The sequence below is a fragment of the Miscanthus floridulus genome, chromosome 6, assembly GCF_019320115.1.
Source record: "Miscanthus floridulus cultivar M001 chromosome 6, ASM1932011v1, whole genome shotgun sequence".
In the NCBI taxonomy this organism is placed as follows: Eukaryota; Viridiplantae; Streptophyta; class Magnoliopsida; order Poales; family Poaceae; genus Miscanthus; species Miscanthus floridulus.
This window is the reverse complement of record NC_089585.1, coordinates 92425378-92451108: the sequence shown is the minus strand read 5'-3', so window position 1 is coordinate 92451108 and position 25731 is coordinate 92425378.

Sequence of the window (25731 nt, the reverse complement as noted above, 5' to 3'; positions counted from 1 at the left end):
AAGACACCGAAAAATAAGTCAGCAAAAAAAGGAGTCAAAATACAAGAAGAAACAAGGAGAACCCGTGGCCCCTTTGCATTCTTTCTTTGCAGATTCCACCACAGCATCCCTCTGCTTCTCCGTCTCTACTACCCAGGCATGAAGGGTCTTCTCCTCCTTTTGGTACATTTGACGCTCTGTCTCCAACTCAGCCCGAAGGAGGTCAAGATCGACTTTCAGAGCGTTCACCTCAGAAGACAACTTTCTCTCATTTTCAGATGAGAAAAAGAAGCCAGAATGATCATGAGAGAAAGACTGAGCAAAAAGAGACAAAGAGAAAACAAGGCGTAAGGACAGAAGAAAAACGAGCATGCAAAAGAGGAGTGGCAGTAAAACTTACCTGGAGCTTTTCACCAAAAGAAGTCGCGAGGGTCGACAAGCTCCCCCAGGCTGCGGTCAGCTCCGATAACCGATGGGTGGCATCGAACTGTTGCACCACATCACCGGAAAAAGAGGGACCGCCGGAAGCAAGAGAAGGGGAAGGAGAGGCCAACTAGGGCGAAGAAGGAACGACCAAAGCAACCTCCAGGGAAGCCGGAGAAAAACCCTCAGAAGGACTCGGCGTGACGGCTACAGTCACCTCTGAGGCGGCCAAGTCCGCAACTTTGCCAGGTAGCTCCAAAGCCCCCGCAACAACTTCATCAACAGTATGTTGTGAGTCCTGAGGCTCGGAACTCGATGGCATGGCGGAAGGCTGAGAAGAAGTCGATGAAGAAATGAAAGAAGACGAAACACTAAAAATTGATAAAAGGAAGCACCGATGAGAACCAGAAGAAGGAAGATAAAAGCAAAAAAGATGAAGCCAGAATCTACTCACCCAACCACTTTCTTCTTCGCGAAGCCAAAAGAAGGCCTCGTAGGGGGAACCACGATGGTGAAAACATCCCCGCCACCCGGCGACGGGAGCGGGATAGCAGATAACGGAGCCATGGAAGAAGCTAGGGCTAGAGCCGTGGAAGAACTCCGCACTGGAGGAGCGGTAGAGCTAGGTACCGAGGCTACCAAAGAACTCAACATCGGAGCTTCAGAAGAAGTCAGCGCGGGAGCCTTAGAAGAACTCATACCCGACGTTCGATTACTTTAAAAAAGTTTAAGACTAAAAGTCAAGACAAAGAAGAGAAATTCAATGCAACAGGAATATGAAAAACAACTCACCGCCGCATGATGAGGGGTACTTCATCATCCTCCTCTCCCTCAGCCAAGGAAACCAGAGCACCTGCTGAAAAAAGAATAAAAAGTACTTGATTCAAGAGAGAAACAGGAAAACAAAGGAACAAAGAGTATTAAATGTGCCCACCTAAGAGCATGCTAGCAACAACTGGAGTACCTGAGGGAGTACTTGGTTTGCAAGGCTTCTTGGAGATAGGCAGGCTAGATGAAGACCCATCCGTTCGCCCCCTCTTTGGGACACTGCGAGGACCGTGAGGGACTATACGAGGAACATATTCTTCATATACATCAACAAATCCAGAAGAAACCCCAGGAAGGGCTGTAGAGGTTTGGGACTTACTAGTTGCAGAAGTTCCAACAAGTTTTTCCCCAGTCTCCGTCGCGGCGGGGAGAACGTCAAGAGGGATTGGGTCGACAAAGTTCCGCCCAAGCTCCTACGAAAAAGGATAAAACACCAAGACAAGGAAAGGCTAAGCAAAAATGGATGCAGCGAGAGTACATAAAGGACCCAAACAAAGAGATAGACAACTCACAGCTAGGGGCGGGTTGTTGGTAGAGAACTCAGAGACAGCAGGAGGAATAACGCTCACTCCTTTCAGCATCTTCTGGAGACGCTCGAGTACCTCCTCACCGGTCAGCTCAAGAGCTGGGACCATGCGTGAAGGATCCTCGGCCCCAGAATACTCGAAGCCAAGGTGCTCCCACTCTTTCAAAGGCTGAACTCGGTGACGAAGAAAGCTCGAAACAATACCGAAGCCGGTTAAACCCTGCTGTTTCAGCATACTAATCCTATCAAGGAGTGGCTGGATCACTTAAATCTCAGCAGGTGACTCAAGTTTCTTATCCCATCGGTCATTCACCATAGGACCAGATCTAGAGTGGATGACAAGGGAAGGGATCAAATTAGCAGCGTAAAACCACTCGGCACGCCAATCTTTTACAGAATTGACCAGGTCATAGTTAAAAAACTTAATCTTAAGACCCTGGCGAAACTGAATCCCGCAACCGCCAAGAACGCTGGTTTCTTCACGGCGGGGTTGAGGTTTCAGATGAAAGAAAAAGCAAAAAAGAGATAGAGGAGGGATTCCAAGGAAAGCTTCACAAAGATGAACGAAAATGGAAAGATGAAGAATGGCATTAGGGGTTAGATGGTTCAGACTAACCCCAAAATAACCAAGAAACTGATGAAGGAAGGTGGAAGCAGGAAGGCAAAGTCCGGCGTGGACAAAGGAAACGAAGAGGACAATCTCACCAGGACCCGGAGCTGGAACCCGATGCTCGCCCGAAACTCTCCATTCAGCGATGACTTTGCTTTGGATCAAGCCGTCGCTAACGAGCTCGCGCAGCTGATCTTCGCTTGTTGTTGGAGCCGGCCAAACCTTCTGAGCAGCCCTCATGGCCACGAATTCCTGGTTTTTGATCAAAGAAAGGGATGACTCCTCATCCATGAAGGTCGCCTGGGACTTGCTTGCGGTTTTCTTTTTTTCCCATGAACTAGCGGAAGCAAAAAGGCATTGGGGAAGATGAAGCTAGGATGGTGGTGCTCGGGTGACAGCGACGATGACGGTGGCGGATTTCTGAAAGCTAGGGTTTAAAGGCAAGAGCTGGGCAGCAAAGGAAAGGAAGATAAAAGGTCTTTAAATAGATTTTTCAGTAATAAAAATGGCCCACAAGGCCCGTTAAAACACAGTGTGAGAACGCAATGGTCCATTTACCGACGCAGCTAAAACGACAGAGGGCACAAATCCACACAACGGTACAAACCAATGGGCAGATTTTAGACTTATCCGTCCAGCACCACGGTAGGGTTATCAGACCGCTACAAGAACAACCCGTCAAACCAAGAAGAAAAAAAGGGCTACCTTGCAAGGAACAAAGGAACCCGGTTATTTAAGAAAGAACTCGGTAATCTCATGAATGACAGAGATTCAAGTGCTTAAACATAACAGGACACTACTTGAGGAATTTGCATGGCCTAGCAAGAGCAAGATGCAAAAAGTTTATATACATTTCATAATGGCGAGGTCCGCCCCTAATTGATTATTCAAATATGGGACATGCTCCCGACTTCATATCCGGAATGTCATTTACAATATATTTTTATGTTTAACATGCAGGAGAGCTACATCTATACCATGAGATCGGGGAAAACACGCTCTTGAGAGCTATTTTACTCAGACAAGTCTAGAAACAACCTAGATTGATAAAAAAAGAACCCCAACAAGGTGCGGCAAGGACCAAGACAAGATCAGAAAGAACCTAGATTGATAAAAAAAAGAACCCCGACAAGGTGCGGCAAGGACCAAGACAAGATCAGAAAGAACCCGGATTGATAAAAAAAGAACCCCGACGAGGTGCGGCAAGGACCATGACAAGCGTTTAGAAAGAACCTGGACAAAGCGCAAACAACCCCGAAGAGGTGCTGCAAGTACCAAGACAAATTCAGAAAGAACCTGGATTGATCAGAAAACAACCCGGATGAGGTACAGACAAGATCAGAAACGACCCGGATGAATAAAAAACAACCCAGATGAGGTACATACAAGTTCAGAAAGAACCTGGACGAAGTGCAAACAACCTGGAAGAGGTACATCAAGAACCAGAGAAGTCTAGAAATGACTCGGATGAATAAAAAACAACTCGGATGAGGTACATACAAGTTTAGAAAGAACCTGGACGAAGTGCAAACAACCTGGAAGAGGTACATCAAGAATCAGAGAAGTCTAGAAACAACCCGGATGAATAAAAAATAACCCAGATGAGGTACATACAAGTTTAGAAAGAACCTAGACGAAGCGCAAACAACTTGGAAGAGGTACATCAAGAACCAGAGAAGTCTAGAAATGACCTGGATGAATAAAAACAACTCGGAAGAGCATCACGGCTTAGTCAAACACTAAGCTCAGGGGCTCGGCATTCGCTTTAACTATGCCCGGGGGCTCGAATTCAAGGATGAAAGACCAAGAATACAAGTACTCAAGACTACAACAAAGACAACACATCAAGACCCTTCATCCGATTTCTATTCTAAAGAAAAGTACTCGGAGAAGGCTCAGGGGCTGCGGGATACATAACCCCCCAAAATTTTTTGAAGACAAGAATCTGGACCCTCCAACTTTTGTAAGCAAAAGCAAGAGGCTCGGGGGCTACACTCAGTGAGTGTAATTTTTACGAAAAATTGCACCCACCAAAAAAGAACTCAGAGCAACCAAGAAGACTAAAGGGACCCTCTGGCTTCTTGTCCCAACAAGCAAGAGGCTCGGGGGCCACACTCACTGAGTGCACTTTTGTCCAAAAGTGCACATCAGCCGAAGAAAAGACAAAGAAGACCATCTCAAGGTTTCACTTCAAAAAGAACCTGGAATGGATTAACAACAACTCAACGAAGACCAAGAAGAACAAGAAGGCTTCTGAAGCTCATCCATGAGATGCTCGGGGGCTTGTCGATACGGGATCCATGGGGTTTCCCACGGAGAAGAGAGAAGAAGACCTAGTCTAACTAGGATTCCCTACATATAATCCTACTAGAATTAGTTGCACGCAATTCTACTAGGATCTTTACTTTGTAACCGACTAGGACTCCCGCCTCTCTTGGACTATATAAAGGAGGGCAGGGGTCCCTAGATCAGGAGACACACATACCCGACAGAACTCACAACCGCAACATACCTCGCAATACAATAAATAGCGCAGGGCGCAAGATACTATCCACACCAGACTGGACGTAGGGCGCCGTGACTTTCCGGCGTGCCGAACCAGTATAAATCGTTGTCTCCCTGCGTTTACCATCGAGTTCCTACAAACGCCGATACTCCTCCGAACAAATCACCGTCCCGGGTACCCTGTGACGGGTTGCCGGTGGTAAAACATCGACACACATGCACATGAAACATCCATAAAACTAACTAATTGTTCACTAAAATCAAGAAACATGGTCCAAATAAGGGTATGATCTTGTTTCCCTCCCTAATTTACCCTAGTATATTTAAAACTTGGGTCTAATTTGCTTCATAAGTAGCTCAAGCACCGTGGAAGAGAGAGAAAAACAAAACTCTAATTACTCACTAACCGACCATTAAAACTTAAAAAAAGTATGGAATAACATTTTCTTACCTTCTACAACCTCTCCACCAAAGGATTTGAGACCAAAACCTTCCCCCCTTAGTAGAGAAATTTTTGGGAGATGTACAAGGCTTCCCCACCTTTTTTCACGGGTTGGAGTGAGTGACCCGAGGAGAAAAAAGATGCTGCATCTGTTTTATATGGAAGACATTTGTAGGGGCGGCTGGTGATTGAGCCGCCCCAACAAATTGGAGCTATAAATACGAGGCCATTTGTAGGAGCGGCTCAATCACCAGCCGCTCCTAAGGCGGCTGGTGTCTGGGCACCCAAACACGTTATTATAAGGACGGTTTTATCATCGGCCGCCCCTGTAAAAAAATCAAATCGTTGTTAAAAATTATTTTTTTATGTAGCGACGACGACGGAGAAGTCCATGCACTGCACGCGCAACTGGCCGGCTGCAGGACAGTACTAGGGCGCCATGCATCCTGCTGCAATTCGCCGGCCGGAGAGCTAGTCTCTTTGTGCTATCGTTATCCAAATGCGAACCGTGCGTAGGCATGGAATTCCACAACAAATTAGAACATCCCTGTTTCGTACCAGATATATATACTACTTCCTATCAGGGCCGGGAGTAAGTTATTCTTTTCTCTGCAATTTAAGCATTTGTGTGGCCTACGTTGTACGTGTGAAGCTTTGTTTTCGATGCTGTTACGGTCTAATTGGAAAAGTGTGTAACACAACTGACAACGGGAAAAAACAATAACAAGAAGAGAAAAATAACAGGCTTAAAATATGCTTGAAGTACTTTTGTGATATACTCTCACCGTTTCAACTTATAAGTTATTTCAATTTTCTTAGAGAGTTGAAACATCTCAAGTTTGATCAAAACTATAGAAAGAATTAGAAAAAATTAAAAATTATAAGTATAAATGGCCATATGAAACTCCACAGCCCAATAGACTAGCCCGAAGCATGTTTCTTGGCCCAATAGGCAAATATAGAAGTCAGTCAAAATAAATAGGAATGAGGGATCCGTGACTCCGATCAAGGCAATTTCCAGAATTATCATTATAATGGAAAAACCCACGCCGAGCCCGGCCCCATCTGACGCGCCCCTTCCAAAACTCTCTGTGCCTTTCTGGTATTACATCAATAAGGAATGGCAACAGACCTGCCAACATACCCACTCGCATGTTTCCGTCAAGAACACGTGGGACCTAGTTTGGTGACCCCACGCGTCAGTAGGAGCAGTGGAGTGTCTGCAGCGTGGTTAAACCCGGAAATGTCTACCCCTTTCTTCTCATAAAATACCAACGGCGGACAAGGAAGCAAAACGAGTCACTTACAGGCCGGACCCACAGAGAGGAGATCGATGAAGAGGTTTAGCACATTTGGTTTTGCCTTTTTTTAAAAAAATAGAAGAAATATCCGGTTTCATCCTCTAAAGAGAGGAATTAGACCACTGTGTTACAAAAGTAACACACTACACGTCCTGACCGAGTTTACAAAATAAACAAACCGACTTGACACGTGACTATAAAAATAAAGGGCCATTATGAAATAGAACACGCAAGCTAGTGACAATTAGTTTTGTTCTAATTTTTAGATATATAGCTTTTGCTATGCACCTAAATATACATTATGTCTATATACATAGTAAAAACTACTTCCTTCATTCTAAATTATAAGTCGCTTTGATTTTTTTTGATAGATCAATTTTGTTATGCATCTAGATATATAATAATATGTCTAGATACATAGAAAAATGGATGAACAAAAAAGTCAAAGTGACTTATAATTTGGAATAGAGGTAGTATGTATCTAGAAAAGCTGGAACGACTTACAATTTAAAACAGATAGAGTACTTAAAACTTGCTTGATAAATCAGTTGATTATGCCAAGAAGAAATGCTATTTTTTCTTTTGTCCAATAATTTTCATTAGTTAGCTTTCTAATACTCGAAAATCATCTGAAGAAAGAAAAATAGGATAGGAGAGAGGGAGAAACCGAGGAACAACCAGATAAATATCTATCGCGGTTGCGCACATATATTTACGACTATGTCTACTATTTAATTTTAATCATGCTCTATCATTTTAGTCTGGTCATCTATCTTTGTCACTAATTTTAGACAATTCAAATTTTAAATTTCAGAAAATGACAACTTCAAACCTTATTTTCAACCACTAAATGATTTCAGTTGTAAATGTGATGAATATAAAAATTGTATAACTCGTCAAGATCTCCAACTTTTATTTTGGTCATTTCTTCATTTTATAAAGTGTTAAGTGATTTCATAAAGTTTTAGTAGTAATAGAGTGGATGTTGAAATAGATTCATCTGGATGTTTCAAAGGGTAGTCTCACACACATGCATAAATATAGTCTCACACACATATATAAATATATAGTCTCACACACATACATAAATATATAGTCTCACACGCATATATAAATGAAGTCTTACAAATACACACACTTACACAAACACTCCACGTTCAACAACTAGCTAGCCCGCTGTAACAACTTTTCTCTTAACACCTTTTTGTTTTCATGGCAATATGTCTTTGGGAAGGTTTTTTTCTACAACACTGATCTTCTTAGGAAAGTCTATGAATAGCGGCATCTCATCATAGTTATTGTAAGCTTCAATATCGTCCACGCCATCAACTTTGATAATGTGCTATTTTCTGGAGGCAACCACGTGCTTTGTCTTCTTCTTTGGGGGGGGAGGTTACTTTGTGGGTCAGACATATAGAAAACTTGTGCGACACGTGAAGCGAGCACCCAAGGGTCATCTTGGTAGCCTAGATTCTCGAGGTCCAGGACTATCAATCCGATCTCATTCAGTTGATGTTGTTTGATCCAGCGGCATCGAAACAGGGCCACCGTTATATCCCTTCCATAGTCAAGTTCCCATATCTCTTCAATGATGCCAAAGTATTGGATCTTTCACCCCAATCCATCGATAGCCTCTATTCGAACGCCGCTATTTTGGTTCACATATTTACTATCCTTTGCGTGGGTATAGTACGTATACCCATTGATGTCATATGCATTCCAAGATGTCACTTGTCTCGATGGCCCCTCCGCTAACCTACTGATGGTAATAGAGTCTATGGTTTCTCTAGGCGGTATGTTTTGGTCCTTCAACCATGTAGTTAGTCATTGCTTGTGTTGTTTCATGACCCAATCATCCAAACGACTATTTCTCTCTGCCATAATGATAGCCAAGTGTTCATCAATGTACGGGTGTATCAGTTGTGTACTCTATAAGACACTATAATGCGTCCGACTCACCTCTTTATAATCATGGTCGATGAAAACTTTTCTACCACTGGTGCCCTTCCCAGCCAGCCTATCCTTGTGACAAGAATAGGGTTTACCAATCCCATTATATACTTTTAGGTACTCTTGAGAGCACTCGATGACTTCTTCAGTACTATAACCCTCTATCATGGAGCTCTCTAGATATGCTCGATTATGCACGTATTGACTTAGAACCGACATGAATCACTCGTAGGACCACATTTTATGCAAAGTAGCAAGGGCCCAGCGCTTGTATCTGATGAACCATGTGAATCATGAGATGTGACATTATATAAAAAAGCAGGAGGTAAACACATTTCTAGTTGGTTTTGTGTTTTCACCATAAATTCATGTAGGTCACTCAGCTCTTACTTGCCAATTGTCTTCTGTAAGATCTTCAAAAAGAAGTAGCACATGCGGGTGATGACTATTTTCAAGAACTCTGGCTTTATAGCCCTGATTGCAATAGGTAGAAACACTGTCAGCATCACATGACAATCATGAGCCTTGCAGTGTGTTAGTGACAAGCCCTTCATCGACACTAGCTTCTTCACATTCGCTAAAAACCTAGTCAGGACTTTGACCCCCCTCAGGAAAGTGTATATAGCTCTCTTCTCCTCTGGTGTTAGGTTGAAGCACGCCGTTGATAGAGTGTATTTTCCATTAGCCTCAGGTATCGGGTGAAGCTGTGGCATCATATTTAGCTGCACCATGTCTTTCTGTGATTTCAAACCATCCTTTGACTTGCCTGTGTCCATCAAGGTAGCAATGAGACTCTCAAAGATATTCTTCTACACGTGCATAGCATCAATGGCATGAGGGACCTCCAAGTCTGGCCAATAAGGCAGATACTAAAAGAAGATCGATTGTTTCTTGAAAGGTACGCCTTCGATAGGAGGTGTGCTTTTATCTCAGTTCGTCCCATCTGGATTCTTCTTTCCATAGACGACGCATATGTTTTTCACCATTCTATACATGTGTTCTCCATTATGACGTCTCTCCGGAGGGGGTTCAATCTTTGGGGTGTTGACATAAAATCTAAAGAACAATTTGGTGTGATACTTGTGACTTGTCTTTAAGAAGCGCCGGTTCCATAGGTAAACTATCTTCTTGGATGCATCTAAGAACACCCATATAGTACCATCTAAGCAAACCAAGCATCTCATCTTCCTTTTGATCTGTCTAGACAAAGCAAACAACACGAGGTAATAATTGGTAGTAACAAATATTATTGCTCTACATATGAAGTTCTCCTTTTAGAACACATCATACATCGGCTCCCCATGCCTCCATAGCCTCTCCATTTCTTGCATCAAAGGCTCGAGGAACACGTCTATATCAATGCCTGGTTGTTTAGGGCCAGAAATAAGAATAGTGAGGAGAAGGTACTTTCTCTTCTGACACAACCACGTTGGGATGTTGTACATGGTCAAGATCACTGGCCAAGTGCTGTGGTCGATCATCCTCTCATTGAAGGGATTCATTCCATTAGTGCTAAAGCCAAACCATACATTCCTTAGGTTGTCACTAATTCTTTGTGCTTCTCATTGATCCTTTGCGACTGACTACAATCAGCCGGGTGTGCAATCTTATCATCATCCACCTTGCGCTCATCATCCCACCATGTCATGAGTGTGGCTTCTTTAAGGTTTAGGAAGATACGTCTTAAGCGATCGGTCACTGGCAGGTGCCACATTACCAAGACAGGAATTCTTCTTTGCTTTGTATCGTTGCCTAATGGAGTGTCCTCTGAGGGCTGAGATTCTTGTACCACCTTTTTTGTACCCTTTTTTTCCTCTTTTTCCCCGTGGAATCTTTGTCCCCACCGTAAAGTTCATTGTTCTTGTATCGGCTGGCCCCACACCGGGGACATTTATCCAGTGACTTGAACGTTTCGCCACAAAAAAGGATACAGTGGTTGGGCATGCATGGATTTTTTCAACCCTCATTGTCAATGGACTTATGACCTTCTTCGCTTGGTATGTGTTGGTGGGAATTGAGTTTGGTTGCGGCAGCACCCATGATAGGAGACACAATAGATCATTGAAACTACAGTCTGACCAGCCGTACTTAGCCTTCAGGATGAGTAGCTCAAGCACAAAATGTAGCAATGTCTAATGTGTCGGACAACCCTTTTCAACACCACACATAGTCTTCCTAGAAGCTTTTGTCACCATTTCTAAATTTTCTAGACCTTTCGGGCTCTTTAGTAAAATCTCTGATCCAAGGGCTCGAATCATGTCCTCCAAATCATTTTCATCCCCGACACGTTCTCCACCATCATTATTGACACCACCTTTGTCGTTACCATCTCAACCACCAGCATCACCACCTTGCTCATTACCAAACTCGGGATCCATTCATGCATCAAGCTCTGCTGAATATTGGGACAGGGATTCTAGGGTTTTGTCATCGTATTCCTCCTCATCCTCATTGTTAATAATAACCATTTCACCATGATGAATCCACACTGTGTAGTTCTCAACAAATCCTCGCATAATCAAATGTGATATGATGATAGTCACATCTGTCCATGCCATACTGTTTTTGCAATCTTTATATAAACAAATAATTGTATCCTTATTCTCTATCAATGTCGTTGCATGCTTCTCTGTGGCTTCAATAAATTTATCCACCTCTTCACAAAAACCTGCCTTGAACCTTAACGAACCATACATCTAAGAGTTTCTATACTCCATATTTTACAACAACAACAAAACAAACATTAAAGGACTACATATTCATATATACATATAAATGAATCAAATTAATAATTACTTGAGAATAATTGTATATACTTTAGATATATATGAATCTAAATCAAATATAATTACATGAAGCATACAAACACACCATGGTAGAGGAAAATTAATTAATGACCCATTTATCCATAAATAATTAAAATACATATTTGTTGATTACAATAAACAATTTCAAAGACAATAATTAGCAACAATTATATTTTACCTAATATCTTTCATGCAAACCCTAGTCTAATTTCATCAAACATAAATTTACAAAAATGAAATTAATAAAAAAACAAAACCCTAGATCTAGATCTACATGCACATGAAACATCCATAAAACTAACTAATTGTTCACTAAAATTAAGAAACATGGACCAAATAAGGTTATGATCTTATTTCCCTACCTAATTTACCCTAGTACATTCAAAACTTAGGTCTAATTTGCTTCATAAGTAGCTCAAGCACCATAGAAGAGAGAGAAAAGCAAAGCTCTAATTACTCACTAACTAACCATTAAAACTTTAAAATAGTGTGGAATAGCATTTTCTTACCTTCTACACCCTCTCCACCAAAGGATTTGAGACCAAAACCTTTTCCCCTTAGTAGAGCAATTTTTTGGAGGTGCCCAAGGCCTCCCAACCTTTTTTATGGATTGGAGTGAGTGACCCGAGGAGGAAGAAGGGGCTACAATTTTTTATACATGGGTCATTTGTAGGGGCGGCTGGTGATTGAGCCGCCCCTACAAATCGTAGGTATTTATACGTGGGGCATTTGTAGGGGCGGCTCAATCACTAGCCGCCGCTACAAATAGCAATACCAGGGGCGGCTGGTGAGTGAGCCGCCCCTACAAATCGACCCATTTGTAGGGGCGGCTCATATCACCAGCCACCCCTACTGTTCCATTGTAGGGGCGACTGGTCTCGTGGGTCTCGAGCATGCCCACTTAGAGGTGGCTCCATCACCAGCCGCCCCTACAAAAAAAATGTCCCATTGCTATAAATGTTTTTTGTAGTAGTATGGTTTGCTTACTATGTAGTAACTAATGAGCAACCAAAAAATGGGAAAAAGAAAGACACTAATTGCCTGAACAAAGATAATTGGGAAGGTACAGATTAATCGGAATTGAGAGACTGGAAGTCTAGGAGGCATAAGGATTGCAAACAACAAGAATGTGTTGTATATAAGCAAACAATCAAATATGAAAATGTAGGAAAATAGAGCATGCTATTCAGTTTGAGGACTTCAGAAACAATTGTGTTTTATTCCCTTCATGCCACTGGTTACCTAAGGCCAGGTGTTTAACTAAAAGATTACTGATTATTATTCATTAGTTCAGCATAAAGTAACTATATTGCAAAGAAATTGTCTTACGTAGACTAATAGAAATTAGTTCAGCATTCAAGTTCCAGGACATGTAACAAATGCATTTTTCAGATATTGTTTGGCTGCATAGAAAATCGAGATGCCAGTGCCGCATTACTGATTCTACCTTGATGGCCTGAATGTTTGTTTCTGGACGTTCAATCCCAACTCTAGCTTCTGGGAGTGCTCGACTCAAACCAACAAGGATCTAAAGATTAATTAAAAGAAACATAGAAAGAATTAATTTCAGAAATTACCTCGTAGTACATGCCTTCATATTTGAGCAAAAGCAAACGCTCACCACAGGAGAAGCAAATTCTACCTTGATGGCCTAAATGTTTGTTTCTGGACGTTCAATCCCAACTCCAGCTTTAGGGAGTGCTCGACTCAAACCAACAATGATCTGAAGATTCATTAAAAAAACATAGAAAGAATTAATTTCATAAATTACCTCGTAGTACATGCCTTCAGATTTGAGCAAAAGCAAATGCTCACCACAGGAGAAGCAAGTAATATTGTAGATTGATGAACATCATAGAGTGGTACACTGAAACATGCATGCAAGACGGGAAGGAATAACTTTAATTAAAAACTATAAAACTAAATTTACTCAAGTTTGAACTTCACTAGGTTAGCGAAATCATGAATGACTGCAAGGCCAAAATTGGTCGTTGCTTCATAATCTTTCCGTTTGTCTTGATGAGTCCAAATCCTAAAACAAAGAATGCACCACCGAACAACCAATTAACAGTATGGGGACGGTGAAAAGTACATTGGCACCACTTGAAAAACCTTCACTGATAGACCACCAATCTTTAGTTTCCATAATTAGCTTCGACTACACTTCATCAGTGAATGCAAATGGCAAATGAATTGCTCATAACACATTTAGGACTATTCATTGCTTCACAATTGGTGAATATTGTGTGTTTAGAGAATATAGAACTTTAGATTGTGGCACTGTGTCCCTTGGAATCTCAGTATTGCATACAGAGGTAAAGAACTTATTTTAATAACATGTGATTTTGTTTTGCCAAATCAATCACTTGTTTATAGTTTAATACTATGGTTTACCAGTTGTCTGACAAAACCAAAAGCTTTCAGATGTCTGATGTCACATCCGAGCTAGTTTGGAATTTGGCCCATGTGCAAGTTAATGAGATATTGTAGAGAGTTTAGTCCCACCTTGGTTGTTAAAGGTGGGATATACCAACATATAAGGCTTCTAGAGTCCATCCCACCATCCTCGGGTTAATCCTTTTACGCGAAGCGAGGATGAAAGCGTAAGTGGGATGGTGGTAGGCGTGGTTCACTCAACATGCAGAGTGGATCTAAGCCGTTTAGACTCTAGGGCATTACAAATGGTATCAAAGCCGACCTTCGCGGCCATGGGCGTGTGCGGGTCCGGTGTGCGGACATGGGGTTCATTGCGTGTGTAGGCCCTATGGGGTGCACGGCATGGCACATGTGCCAGCACTGGATGTATGGTCACATGTGCTAAGAGGGAATGTTCCTGGTCATCGTTTACCCGGTTGTGGGTGTGTTGGGCCGACGAGGACATCAGTTCCTTTGAGGGGGGGTGTATGTCACATCTAGGCTAATTTGGAATTTGGCCCATGTGCAAGTTAATGAGATATTGTAGAGAGTTTAGTCCCACCTTAGCTGTTAAAGCTAGGATATACCAACATATATGGCTCTAGAGTCTGTCCCACCATCCTCGGGTTAATCCTTTTACGTGAAGCAGGGACGAAAGCGTAAGTGGGATGGTGGTAGGTGTGGTTCACTCAACATTCAGAGTGGATCTAAGCTGTTTGGACTCTAGGGTGTTACATCTGACAAAACCAAAACCAAAAGGCGGGGAGGAGGAGGAGGATGGACAACCTTTGTGAAGACCTGAACGACGATGAGTCGATGATGTGGCAACGATGGCCTTTGGTGAGGACCTGCTCTTCGAGCGGTCCCTTGATGTGTTCCGCGTCTCTGTTGTGCGGCTGCCTGAGGAGGGCCGTCTCCATTGTTGGATGGTGGTGTGGTGACCTAAGGCGCCTGAGAGGACGATCTCCACGTGGTCGTGGCCGTGGAGGGCGGCTCCAAGACGATAACATTGGAGCAGCAGGCTATCGTGGCGACGGATGGTTAGCGGCGTAGAGCATGGACATCGGAGCAGCATCCTGATTCCATGCGGTGGTCGTGAGGAGGGAGGCAACGCTATGGCCTATGGTGAGTGTGATAGAGCCGAGATCGTTGTGTCGGGAGCCGGGGGGATTTGGAGGGAGACAGGATTAGAAAGGGAGGGAGTGTGATTGGAGAAACCGTGATTTTCGGTCACACGAGCGACGCTGGGCGGGGTCTGGGAGCATGTGCACGTGTGGAAGAGCCGGGCGGGGCGTGGGAACGAGCGACACCAAATCACTGGGATGGAGCGAGGTTTGTTTCGTTCCATGAGGTTTGTTTCTTTCCTTTAGAATTTTGCCACAAGGGGTGCGGGAGAGACGCAGACCCAAAACAAATGTGGCACCAAAAAGTGTCTATGGTTTTTTCTTTTTAGTTGTATAGGTAGCGTGCCCCTGCGTTGCTACGGGACAACTAAATCTTTTGTACTAAAAACACACGGATCGCACGATAAGATAACAATACTGTTAAATTAAATACCGACATCAAAGTGACATTTAATTCAAAAAGCAAAGTTTGTGAAATTAACACAGTCACGGAGAGCGCGAAGTCCCAGGCTCACAAACTCTACTGTATAGACTTTTTCGTGATACGACTAAGATAATACTTTATATCGGCAAAAAAAATTCTACGATATCCATTTCTTTCATGCGCCAATAAATCCATGAATAAGTTCTACTGCATCTCCATATAATCATATACACATAGGTTCGAGTATATACGCAAATAGGTTCGTGCCCGTGCGTTGCTATCGGATAACTAAACTTTTATACTAAAAACACACGGATCGCACGATAAGATAATAATATTGTAAAAGTATATGACCGACGTTAAAGTGACATTTAATCCAAAAAGCTAAGTTCATGAAATTTACACGGTCATAGAAAGTGTGGCGTCTCGGCTCACAAACTCTACTATGTAGATCTTTCCGTGATACGGCTAAGATTATTTTTTATACTGGCAGAAAGAGATTTCTGATATCCATTTCTTTTGTGCGCCAACAAATTCATAAATAAGTTCCACCACATCTCTATATCATCCTGTACACAGCGCTGACAAGCGAATTAGCCACAACTTATGTAATTAGTTTTATAATTAGCTCATGTTTAGTCCTCCTAATTGATATCTAAAAATTCAATGTGACAGGGACTAAAGTTTAGTCCTAGGATCAAACACCCCTGACTCTCGACTCCTGTTGGCTGCTCACTTGTACCACCATGCCTATGTGTCTGCACATATATACTCTAATGCCAGAACGTCTATGATAGTCTTTATTGTCTACCTTTTGAAAATACCATAACTTTAAGGTTGCCATTTGTATATGCTATAGGATTGGGATGCTTTACACTAATCCATGAGGATGTCCATAAGAGTAAATTTTTTTGATGCCATTATGATGTCTAAGCTTACCAATATTTTGAACATTGCTTACATATACTCCATCTGTCCCAAAATAGAATTTATTCTCGCTTCCCGAGCAGTTAACTTTTTTTTAACTTCGACCAATTATATATAAAAGAATATTAATATTTATAATACATAATTAGTATCATTACATAGAACATTGAATATATTTTCATAATAAACTTATTTGGAGATATAAATGTTGCACGTATTTTTTTACAAACCTAGTAAAAAATGAGAAAGTTTGACCTACACGCATCCCATAACGACTTATATTTTGAGGTAGAGGAAGTATATGCTAATAGGAGTAGTCAACTGATAGTGATAATGAACACAATAATACTTTCATATTATATGCTAATGGAAGCACGAAGAAATGCAGAGGAATAGACCTATATAAATATTCGTTTAGGAAATTGCAAAAGGTTCACCAGTCTCACCATGTATAACCTGCATATCTTTTATTTGGCACCACTGATGTTTCCTTCCATGCATAATTATTGTTTCCTTCCATGCATGATTATTGTTTCATGCATGATTATTGTTTTCTTCTATGTATGATTATTGTTTTCTTCCATGCATGTGGCCTCAAATGATCGATTTATTTCCTTCAGAGTAGGTGGGGACCGCACGGATGGTAGTTTCTTTTTCTATCGTGTATTTCTTTTTCTCGCTCGCCCGTTGGACAACGTGGGAGGTGGAATTGATCGTATGGATGGCAAACGGACGAACCAATACAATTGTCGTACCAAAACGGTGTCCACAGTTTGTTCTTTTTAGTTGTACTAGGTAGCATGCCCGTGCGTTGCTACGTGACAACTAAATCTTTTGTACTAAAAACGCACGGATCGCACGATAAGATAACAATACTGTTAAATTAAATACCGACGTCAAAGTGACATTTAACTTTTTTTTAACTTCGACCAATTATATATAAAAGAATATTAATATTTATAATACATAATTAGTATTATTACATAGAACATTGAATATATTTTCATAATAAACTTATTTGGAGATATAAATATTGCACGTATTTTTTATAAACCTAGTCAAAGTTGAGAAAGTTTGACCTGCACGCATCCCATAAGAACTTATATTTTAGGGTAGAGGAAGTATATGCTAATGGGAGTAGTCAACTGGAAGTGGTGATGAACACAACAATACTTTCATATTATATGCTAATGGGAGCACAAAGAAACGCAGGGGAATGGACCTATATAAATATTCGTTTAGGAAATTACAGAAGGTTCACCAGTCTCACAATGTATAAACTGCACATATTTTATTTGGCACCACTGATGTTTTCTTCCATGCATGATTATTGTTTTCTTCCATGCATGATTATTGTTTCATGCATGATTATTGTTTTCTTCCATGCATGATTATTGTTTCCTTTCATGCATGTGGCCTTAGGTGATCGATTTGTTTCCTTCAAAGCAGGCGGTTGATGTTTCTTTTTCTATCGCGCCTTTCATTTTCTCGCTCGTCCATTGGACAGCGTGGGAGGTGGAATCGATCGCATGGGGTGGTAGACGGACGAACCAATGCAATTGTCGGACCAAAATAGTGTTTAAACTTTGTTCTTTTTAGTTGTAGGAGATGAGATAAGGTAATGAAAACTCAATGGCTGTGGCGGCTGACAGCTGCGCCCGCTGAATTCTGAGCTGTGGCCGTTGTCGGCCCGACCTTAATGATGAGGAATGTTACAAAACGGCCCGATTTGGACAACCTTCCAATACGGTTGGCGCATCGGTCCATTTTCCGTTGCTGTAGCATCAGGAATCCAGCCCATATGGGAATTCCGATAGCCGGGCTAACACACGCCCTCTGTAGAATTTCCTCAACACGTACAGTACTCGGCTACTCGCTTCTGTGAATGCCGCCTGTTGTAGGAAGCAGTAGCGACTAGCGATCACAGCCTGGCCTGGATGCTCCGTGGATGCTGCCTGCACCGCGTTAGCTTGCAGCCCTGTATCTTGCCTGGTCCAGGCATTCCAGGCGCACAAAAACGATTGCCTGTCCACAGGCAACGTTGCCTACTTAGATTCCTCCATAGTTAACGAAAATCAAATTATCAGGCAGATATTTCAAGTCAAACAACATATTTATGATATAGCCTGAGCAGCCAAACCATGACACAGTCATTTTTCCGAGGCAGCAGCTCCGGGGTTCCATTCAAACTATCCCTGAGTGCAAGATGGGTAGCTCTCTCGAACTGTCGAACACCACCAACGCCCGTCTTTGTTGTTAGCCATCCCGGCCGCGAATTCTTTACAAGCGGTGTGGACGCGTCGAGGGCCCCCCGACTGAAACAACGGGGCAGCACAGCAGAAGCGCAGCGCAGGACCCGGCGGCATCCGTCCGTCGTCCTTGCCGCGATTGGCGAGCCCACCGCGACGCGCGCGAGGACGGGACCGGATGGGACGTGTGCGCGCTGTCCGACCCCGTCAAAAAACAAAAACCCCCACGCCACAGCCACACCACCACGGCTGACCCACAGCAGGACGACGGGCAGGGGCAGGGGCAGGGCAACAGGACGCGCACGCAACACTCCACCACTCCGACGTCCCGTCGCCACCCTACCTTCACCCACCCACCCGGGGCGTCGTAGTAGACTAGACAACTCGTCGCCGGGCACGGGCCCGCGCCCACCCGCGCCGCGGTACGGGTGCCCCGAGCCGACAGGCACGCGGCCATGGCCCATGCGTCCGGCCAACCAAGCGCGGGGATTCCCTCGGCGCCGGGAAAGCGGAGCCGCGCCGTGCTGCAGGTGCAGGATGGGGTCGACGGCGTACGCCGCGCGCCCGAGCGCTGCTCTGCGTCTGTGCTAGCCAGGGCAGCGCAGCGTTGGCTCCCATCAACATCAGGTCGGGGCGTCGGGCCGTAGTACTCACGCGGTGGTCCAGGCTCCAGCGGTGGCGCCCGGCCGGGCGAACGGTCGGTGGCGTACAGGGTTGCTTGCTGCCGCCTGCCGGGCCCGGGCATGCCATGTACACGTACGGGCCTGCTCCCGCGTCCGACGTTGCAGTGCACCGACCAAACAGGTGCTACTGCGCTTGTAGTTGTGGGCCTACGGGCCAGTTCAATGGCCGGCCGTGCTATAAGGTATTTTTCCGCATCATGAAGATGAACACGGGCCACGGGGCAAGTTTGAACATGCTGGAACAACGAATACAAAATGAAATGTCTGCTCCATTCTGTTCAGCCGGTCCATCAAGCACACAACCTTGCACGCTATGGGGCATTTGTTGCTTGGCTTTCGTTTAAGCCTGTCTAGAAGTTGGCCATGGTTAGACTTGGATTGGTTGCAACTTGCAACAAGCTGGGCTGATGTTTGGTCAAGAGCGGAGCCAGGATTTAGACAGGGGGGCGATAACAATAGTGTATGACAAAAAAAAACATGTAGATAAGCATATCAACCAAATAAATGTTTGTGTCACGATACAAAAGAAAATCTAATTCATTTGGCTAAATTTGGCTGAAAAAACAGGTCAAAACACTGTTCCGGCTGAATTGTTATGAGAGAAAAATACTGTTCCAGCTGAAAAAAAAAGCCGAACAAGCCGGATTTTAAGACAGGTGAACGGGGCCTAAAAACTAAAAGAAAGGAATATTATATAGAGACAAAAAGAGAACAAAATTAATTAGCAGGTCCTGATCAATCTAATTCTAAGGCCAAGAAACAAATCATGGTAATAACAAAAATAAATGGAGATAATGAAGATAACAAGAAGACTAATCCTAAATAATATAGATTTCATTGGAGATCAATTCGGAGAAAGCAAACAAGCACAACACTAACTACAATTAAGCCTGTCTAGAAGTCAGCCATAGTTAGACTTGGATTGGTTGCAACTTGCAGCAAGCTGGGCTGATGTTTGATCAAGGATGGAGCCAGAATTTAGACAGGGTTGTTCAAAACCGATAACAATGGTGAATGAAGAAAAACATAGGCAAAATTGCTATAGGACATCGAAGAAATTTGTAATTGGCCAATTCACACCGTCAATACCGTAATTTGTTGTGGAACATTACAAAATCGTGGCTATTTGCCGTAAGACACCACATTCGTTATTTTATTCATTTCACAGTTTGGAGAGAGAGTGTGAGGGAAATATCCAAACTACCCTCGTCTTAAACATCCGGCTCTTCTCTGATATTTGTCATAACACACCGTTCAATTCCAACGGGATGGTGGAGTAGTGCGTGGTCAGTGGTGCCCACCGGCAAGATCCTGACTTGCTGTAACACAAACATTTAATGTCCCACATCAAATTGCAATGTTGGCGGTGTGAATTGGCCAACTACGCGTTTCTTCGATTTCCTATAGCAAAATTTGCCAAAAACATATAGGATAAGCATAGCAACCAAATAAATGTTTGTGTTACAATACAAAAAAAAGAAAGCTAAACACTAAAAGAAGGAAATTGAATGTCATAGAGAAAAAATAAAACAAAATTAATTAGCAAGTCTCCACCTATCGGTGCGAAAAGTGACCAACTAGTAAATATTTGTCGTTTTGCCGTACATTGTGATCGGATGTGGCCTAGCACTCAATGACACAGGGTTTATACTGGTTTAGACAACGTGTCCTACGTCCAGTTTGAGTCGGTCGGTGACTTTATTCCTGAGCCCAGGTGCTCGAAGTTTGTTGTGGGATTATAAACGAGTGGGAATAAGATGGGGGTATCAGAGGTCCGGTCGGACTTTGGAACGAAGGGCCAAGAGTGATGGAAGCTTCTACGTGCGCTAAGTATTAGAACGTATGCTTTTTTGTAGCTTTAGAATGTCTAAAGCTAGCAGAGAGTGAGTCGAAATAATCCGTGTGTTGTCTGTTGTTCGTTGAATCGATCCTCTTTTTGGGAGAGCGCGTATCCCCTTTTATAGATGAAGGGGACGACCTTACAAGTGAGAGAGGAAGTGTGTGCTACCTAGTCTTGTTGACCACGCCGTTGGGTACGAGACGGTTTGTGGACGCCTACAATACTGTCGACGCCCTGATGCATGTGGTTGGTTCCATCGTGTTCTTCTGGTGTGGCAAATATCGGCACCTACCATACTGTAGGACAAATGTCGGCACCCACAATATTGTTTGTGTCCTGACATGTCTGGAAGGCTGCAAAGTACCCTTCTAACATGGCCTGACTGTATTGTCCTATAGGTGTGTAGGGTACGATCCTCGGTATTGCGGTTGACTTGTGCGCCTTACCTTATCCGCTCCGCCTGATTTCTCAGGTCCTCATCGAGCGGGCGTCCCCATTCAGTCATTCCAAGTCAGCTTCGACCGTGCCGGTCGGAGTAGAGCTGTAGGCAGAGATTTGGTGTGTTCTCAATCGAAGACGTGGGTTGGAGTCAGAAGCGAGCGTCGCCCTTCCTTGGCCAGGCCTCCCGGTCGGAGAGGCGGGTCAGAGTCAGAACCGAGCGTCGCCCCTCTTCGGCTAGGCCTTCTGATCAAAGAGGTAGGTTGGAGTCAGAAGCAAGCATCGTCCCTCCTTGGCTAGGCCTCCTGGTCGGAGAGGCGGGTCAGAGTCAGAAGCATTCCGACCGGAGACTGGATCACTCTTATGGCCTATCGTTAGGTATCTGGTCTGGCCTAGGAGTTGCACATCGTCCACAACGTCTTCTGCTGGGCTAAACTTTTTGCTGGGAAGCAAGCCCATTAGGGACCCCGGGTTTATGAACCCGACAGGAGCCCCCGAGCCCCTGAGCGATTTAGGTAGGATCGTCTAGGGTTTTTTTTCGTTTTGACAGCGGGTGCGCGTGAGCGCACCCGATGGGTGTAGCCCCCGAGCTCCCGAGCGATTTGGGTAGAATCATCCGAGGGGTTTGTAATAGAACCGACCAATTATACGAAATTAAGTAAGAAAATCATCCGCCAGAGCAGACGATTTAGCAAACTTAAGCCCGTATAACCCGGTAGTCCGTGAAATCACGAAGGATTTCAAACCAACTTCCATTCCAGCCAAGATCGTAATAAGTTTAGCGGTCACCATCACATATTACATAAAAGTTTGCATCTCAGATGAATACAAGGGATATGCTTGAATGCAAGGTAGTTAACATCATCCAAGAACATAAACTATAAGCACATGTCATCTACTGCATTCTCTTCTACTACTAATACATTAAGTCAACACATCTTATTAAATGCTTCAAAGATACACCAAAGATTCACTAATTTCTTAATCACACATAAAGCAACACTTGATTAAACCCTAATTAATAATAGGTTTGAATAGCAACATCTATTTTTATTGCTTAGAAAAATCTTAGAAAATTACCATATCATAGTACTACCCTAAGTAGTCTACCATCAGATTTTTATGGTATTTGAATAAGTGGATTAGCCTACACAAAAATAACAAGCTATGGCATGATTATGAACATGAAAATACTTTGTACTGTAAAAAGTGTCAAACAACAGAGTTAGTATTTTTCCTATGTTCTACATAGCAATTAATCACTGTACAAAAATTATCACATGCATGTTTTATACAAATTTTGCTCTCTAGCAAAAATAACAAAAATCAGCCATTAAAGGTACTTGAACTACACCTCAAAATTTTTCTACAGCACATGCATGACACATATTTTTCCTAGGAAGTACATTATATAAGAATGTTAACAAACTTGGAAATCATATTTTTCTGAAGCTTATAGGTTTTTCTACACATTTTTCAAGTTATCAGCAATATCCATGATTAAATAAAGTTCTATAGAAAAGTATCTCAAAAATAACATGCAATAATTTTTCCAAGTAGATCTGGTGATAAGGAACCTAGAAAAATTTATTTCAATAGATTTGGAACAATTTTGAGTATCCAAATATTTTCCAAATCATTTCTCTTTTCAAATAATAAAGAAAAACTGAAAATAAAACATCCTATTGCTACTGGGCCGGCCCGTGGGAACCAGCTGGCCCACGACCACACTCGGCCTGCGCGGTCCAAGCAAAGGGAAAGGGCGGTGGCCTGGCAGGGGCTTCGGCCCACGGCCTCTTGGCCCAGCTCGGCCGAGGCGAAGGCCATGCCGGCGCCGAGACGTCGCGGCGGCGCGGCTCGGCCAGCGGGGCCGGCGGCCATTGCCGGCCAGGTCAGGCAAGCGGGCGAGCGCCTGAGGTTCGCGAGGAGTTAGCGAATGCGGGCAGGCAGCTAGGCAGAGTGGAGAAGGGCAGGAAGGGGGAGTTCCACGGCGGCCGAGCACGGTGGCGCCATGGCCGACGTCGGTGAATCGCGAGAACGCGCTACCTGGGCTCAAAAGACGGCACACCTACGAGCACCAAGTGCCAGAGAGTGAGGCGGAGCTACGGGCCCTTGATTGCTGGCCGTGGTGGAGGAGGGGCGGCGAATTCGCCCGGCGACTGCGGTGGCGCTCGGTGGCGAGCTGGCTGCGCGTGGGAGGAGGGGCGAGCATGGGAGAGCAAGAGAGCGGGCGGGAAGGAGTGGAGAGGAGCACAGCGCAGTCGACAGGTGTAGGTGGGCGCATGGGAGTGGACGCAGGCCGGCTGCGATGCGTGGCGGCATCGACGGCGCATGGCCGCCATGCGGTGGGCGTGCTCTGCCGTGGTCGGGACGCGGCGTGGGCGAACGGCGCGACGAAGCGCGGTCAGTAGGCCAGACGCACGCGGGGCTGGGTTGGGCCAAGGCGAGGCACGCGGCGCTGCGGGAGGCTCGCTGGGCCGCCTTCGGCCGTGGGCCGAGAAGCGAGGCGGCGGCCCACGAAATAAGAAAAGCCTTTTTCAAATTATGTTTTCAAGAGATTTTCAAATACCAGTTTTCAAATATCATTTTGAGCAAGAAAATGACATCTTTTGAAAATATACCAAAAATGAAAGTTGATTAGAATTTAATTCTCTACAACTTTGCTTTTATGACCAAAGTCCAATTCTATCTAGATTTTGAATTAAAAATTCAAAGTAAATTTTAACTCAAAACCCTAATTTTTGGGGAATTATTTTTAAAGCAAACTTTTGCAAAAAATCTGAATACAAACTTTGCTCCAAAAAAATTGTGCTAAATAATTCTAGATGATTTACAAGCATAGCCAAACATGTTTTACTAACCTAGCAAGCATAATTTGGGCAAAACAACTCTTAAACAGGTGTATGCAACATTTACGTTTCACGAACATATTTCATATGTTTCAAAGCAGTGTTTCAGTTGTTATTTACATGATTAGGCATGTATGATTAGGATGCTTGATGATGCATGATATGCATGATTTGCAGTGCCTAAATGCTGGCATAACACCGAGGTGTTACAGCCCTTCCCCCTTATAAAAATCTCGTCCCGAGATTTGGGTTATGAACCATTTGTTATAAAAATCTTCATAAGCTTTTTGTAGATATTCTCCCATTTCCCAAGTTGCATCTTCCTCATCATGATGATTCCACTGTATCTTGTATGTTTTCACCACACTATTCTGAGTAGCATGTTCTTTAGTGTCTAAAATACAGACCGGTTGTTCACGGTACACCAAATCTGATTTGAGTTGGATACCTCGAGGTTCTATTCTTTCCTCCGGAACACGCAAACATTTCTTGAGATGTGATACATGGAAAACTGGGAAGACGGTACTCATTGTCTCAGGTAACTCTAACTTATAAGCTACTGGACCTTTTTTCCAAGATCCTGTATGGTCCTACGAATCTCGCGGCAAGCTTTCTTCGGACTTCGAACCTTTTCTTCTTCATTGGCGTGACCTTTAGATAAACATAGTCACCAACTTCAAACACAAGGGGTCTCCTTCTTCTATCTGCATAACTTTTCTGGCGTGATTGGGCTGCCTTCATATTTTGCTGAATAATGTGAACTTTCTTCTCAGCTTCTTCTACAAAGTCAATGCCATAATACCTTCTATCTCTAGGCTCGACCCAATTCAATGATGTTCTATATTTTCTGCCATATAAAGCTTCGAATGGAGCCATCTTGATGCTTTCTTGATAACTATTATTATAAGAAAACTCAGCTAAGGGTAACCATGACTCCCATGATCCCTTAGAAGACAATACGCAGGCTCTTAACATATCCTCCAAAATAGCATTCACTCGTTTAGTCTGACCATCAGTCTGAGGATGATAAGCGGTACTACGAATCAAACTAGTTCCTAAGCCTTTGTGTAAATATTCTCAAAAGTGAGTCATGAACTGTGAGCCTCTATCAAATACTATGGTCTTTGGTATACCATGCAACCTCACAATTTCTGCAATATACTTCTCGGCATATTGAGGTGGTCGATATTCTATTTTGACAGGCAAGAAATGAGCGGTCTTGGTAAGACGGTCCACAATTACCCAAATCGAATCATGTCCCATTTGAGTAGTGGGCAAACCCAAGATAAAATCCATACTTATATCGTCCCACTTCCAACTAGGGACTGACATGGGTTGCAACATACCGGCAGGTTTCATATGAATGGCTTTCACTCGACAACATGTGTCACATCTGGCAACATATGCTGTA